Source organism: Phaseolus vulgaris, chromosome 9, assembly GCF_000499845.2.
Source record: "Phaseolus vulgaris cultivar G19833 chromosome 9, P. vulgaris v2.0, whole genome shotgun sequence".
Lineage (NCBI taxonomy): Eukaryota > Viridiplantae > Streptophyta > Magnoliopsida > Fabales > Fabaceae > Phaseolus > Phaseolus vulgaris.
Genome location: NC_023751.2, coordinates 13,358,145 through 13,362,059, shown reverse-complemented (window position 1 = coordinate 13,362,059; position 3,915 = coordinate 13,358,145). Strand labels below are relative to the sequence as shown.

The window sequence follows — 3,915 nt, the reverse complement described above, 5'->3', positions numbered from 1 at the left end:
GTTTTAGTGAAAGGGTATCTTGAAGTTCCAGTTACTTTGGCAGTTGAGCAGATATAGAAAGAAGAAAGCAGTGTGTGTGGTTTCTGGTATTGATTTGGTGGAAGAGTAATACAAAGAAAAGAAACCCCACTTTGTGTGTTCAGATACATTGCACTTGGGAACGTTCGCATTCATTGCATCCGAATCTGATTGTTTCCACTTTCAATAAAAGCCTCTCTTTGCCCAACCCAAGCCCCTCATTTCTCTTTCCCTCACTTTCTCTCTCTTTTTTTGCCCTATCTCATAGGGTTTCCATCTTCTCCCTCCTTTTCTCCCTCATGTTGCCTTTTTCTTCTACGCTATCATCGTTCAACCCTTCTTTTGTGTGGAACATACCAGATTTCACCTCCCGGGCTTGTTTGAACTGTGCCCATGTCTCAAGTCTTCAGCTTTTCAGGTAGCTTTTTGTTTGATCGCATGTTTTACCCGATTCAATTCATGGGTCTGGCTGTTGTGTTTGTGATTATTTTTCAGAGGTTGCCTTAAATGTTTCTTTTCTTTTTTGTTGGTCAAAGATTATTATTTGGGTTTTAATGCTTTGTTAGTTTCCATATACAAGGAGGGAGGAGAGAGGAGGGAGCAGATGCTTTTTCTGTTGTTTCAGCGCCGCATTTCCTTCTTCTTCTGTTGTAGGGGAAATAGAGAAGTGACTGTGAGAGTATGGTTTTCTTTTATTTATGTTTTTTTTTCTTAAATTAAGGAAGGGAAGAGTGAAGGACTTAGTTGGTATCTTATAATATTAATTTAAAATATTAAAAAATAATTTTAAAAAATAAAAAATAATTTTACTTTTTAAATAATTCATATGAATGATAAAATAAAATATTTTATTTTTACTAATAAGATGTGATAAAATAAAGAAGGGTTGAATCAGTAGTAAAAAATTAGAATCCTTTTCATATATAAATATAAATTATATAAGTATAAATATACAATATAAAAAAATTAAATAATACATAAATTTATTAAATAATTTTAAAAATATTTAATTATACTATTAATAACAATAAATAATAAAATAAAATTATAATATCAATAACATTTTTAATTTTTTTTATTAAAAATACAAGTAATTATAAATATTATATATTACAAAAATTTAATTAATTCAAATCTACATAATTTATTATTCAAATATTTTTTAATAACAATAATAAATTTATAAACTTATATTTTACATTTTTAAAATAATTTTTAAATTCTCTCTTATCACATCACTAGTAATCTCAATAAACTATATTCACTTCATTATTCATCAATTCAAACATTCTCACTCCTTAATCTTCACAAATTCATTTTTTTTCTCACTCCAAGATCTCCTCCTCAATTCAAACAAAGCATTATAAGTGATGAATCTTTGTCTTTGTTGGTAGATCTGATGAGAGATGGGAAGAGATTCGGAGTTTTTTTATTAGATAGTGAGATAATTTTAGTTTGGATTGGCCAAATGGGTTTTTTTTTAGCAGTTTTTGGTATTCCGTGAAAATAATTGGATCCTTTTTTTAATCATATAGTAGTAAGTTTCAACTTTTGAGCAGTTAATCTTGTGTACAAAGGTGAATTTTGTTGGTAATAGTCTTTGGATCTTGTTCTTGAGATCACTTGGCAGAAGGTTCAACTGTTGAGTGGTTAATCTTATTAGTTCTGCAAATATTTCGGAGTTGACCTGAGGCAGCTGCTGCCTTTAGATGCTTCACGAATATATCTGGTTTCTTTTGTATGTTCAAAACTGTCGCTCATATAACATATGCTTTCTATAGTTTTAATTGTGTGGAAATTTACGTTTCCTTGGAGTGTTTTATGCGTAATTTTGTTGCGATCTTCACCTTGGCTGTAATTTTTTTTTTCTTCAGGAAATGATGATTTTTGTCCTGGGGGTCGTATATATCCTAACCCCAAGGAACCATGTCTCTTTTTGTCTCTTGGCCGTTCAGTTGATTACTTTTCTCTTCAGAAGAGATCTCGCGTCAGTGTTTCATTTGATATCAATCGAGAATGGTTTGATGAGCAGAAGCAGGAGATATCTATTGAATCTTTGCCAGATGAATGCCTCTTTGAGATCCTTAGAAGGTTGCCTGCTGGCCAAGATAGGAGTGTCTGTGCTTCTGTATCCAAGCGCTGGCTTATGCTTTTAAGCAGTATTTGTAAGAATGAAATATGCAGCAATGGAAGTACAGGAGATTATAATGTGGGTGGTGATGATGATCAGGGATTTAGCAACGAAGGATATCTTCTATCCCGAAGCTTGGAGGGAAAGAAGGCAACAGATGTTAGACTTGCTGCCATTGCTGTTGGAACAGCCTCTCGAGGAGGTCTGGGGAAGCTTACTATTCGTGGATGCAATTCAGGTCGTGGGGTGACTAACGTAGGTCTCAAGGCCATTGCTCATGGATGCCCTTCTCTAAAGGTTTTCTCTGTGTTTGATGTTGCTACTATTGATGATGAAGGCCTAATTGAGATTGCTAGCGGGTGTCGTAAGTTAGAGAAGCTTGACCTTTGCAAGTGTCCCAATATTTCTGACAAGACTTTAATTGCAGTCTCGAAGAAGTGTCCAAATCTGGGTGAGTTGTCAATTGAGTCATGTCCCAACATTGGTAACATAGGTCTACAAGCTATTGGGAAGTTGGGTCCCAATCTAAGGTCTATATCGATCAAGGGTTGCTCCGGAGTTGGTGATCAGGGAGTTTGTGGCCTTTTGACTTCAACTTCTTATGTTCTATCAAAGATGAAGCTTGAGTCGTTGATGGTGTCTGATCTCTCTCTAGCAACGATTGGGCATTATGGCTTTCAAGTTACCGATCTTGTCCTAAGTTGCCTCCCAAATGTCAGCGAGAAAGGGTTCTGGGTTATGGGTAATAGCCGTGGACTGCAGAAACTGAATTCAATCACAATCGAAGGCTGCCAAGGATTGACAGACACAGGGATCGAAGCTATTGGAAAGGGTTGTCCAAATGTGAAAAACTTCCAGCTTCGTAAGTGTGCATTTCTGTCAGACAAGGGGTTGGTTTCATTTACCAGGGCTTCTCTATCAATTGAGAGCCTACAATTGCAAGAATGCCACAGAATTACCCAAATTGGGCTTTTTGGCGTCTTTTTTCACTGTGCTGCCAAACTGAAGGTTCTTACTCTGATTAGCTGCTATGGGATCAAAGATCTGAACGCTGATTTGCCAGCAATGTCTCCTTGTGAATCATTTTGGTCTTTAACAATCCGTGACTGCCCTGGATTTGGCGATGCTAATCTTGCTTTACTTGGAAAACTGTGTCCTCAGCTTAGGCATGTTGAATTGAGTGGACTTCAGAGAGTAACAGACGCAGGGTTTCTTCCACTGCTGGAGTGTTCTGAAACTGGTCTGACAACAGTTAATCTAAGGGGATGTATAAATGTGACGGACAAAGTAGTTTTGCCTATTGTGAATTCACATGGATGTACTCGTCAGGTGCTATGCCTTGATGGTTGTACAAGAGTCACCGATGCTAGCACGATGGCAATTGCAGGCAATTGTCCGATGCTGTCTGATCTTGATGTTTCCAAGTGTGCAATCACTGATACCGGTATTGCAGCTCTTGCAGCTTGGAGATACTTTCTTTGGCAGGATGTATATCGGTTTCAGACAAGAGCATGCCTGCATTGAAAAAACTGGGTCAATCCCACTACTCGGTTCTCCTTTTCCAGAGATACAGTTATATTTCAACCTCATTTTTTTTCCAGGTTTCCTTTAATTGGAAATCTGTTGAAAGCTTTTTGGCATTCATTCCATGGATGAGAGCACGTGATGTTTTTAGCCATGCTTTGTATCAGTTTTGCCACCATGTCTGTCCTTTATCTTTGTTTCTTAACTTGATAATAAAGATTTATGTACATAAATATGTTTGA

General features: G+C 36.4%; 1 pseudogene; it reads left to right on the top strand.

Moving 5' to 3' along the window:
• Positions 1 to 248: 248 nt before the first annotated feature.
• On the top strand, positions 249 to 3,915 carry LOC137822236 (EIN3-binding F-box protein 1-like; annotated as a pseudogene).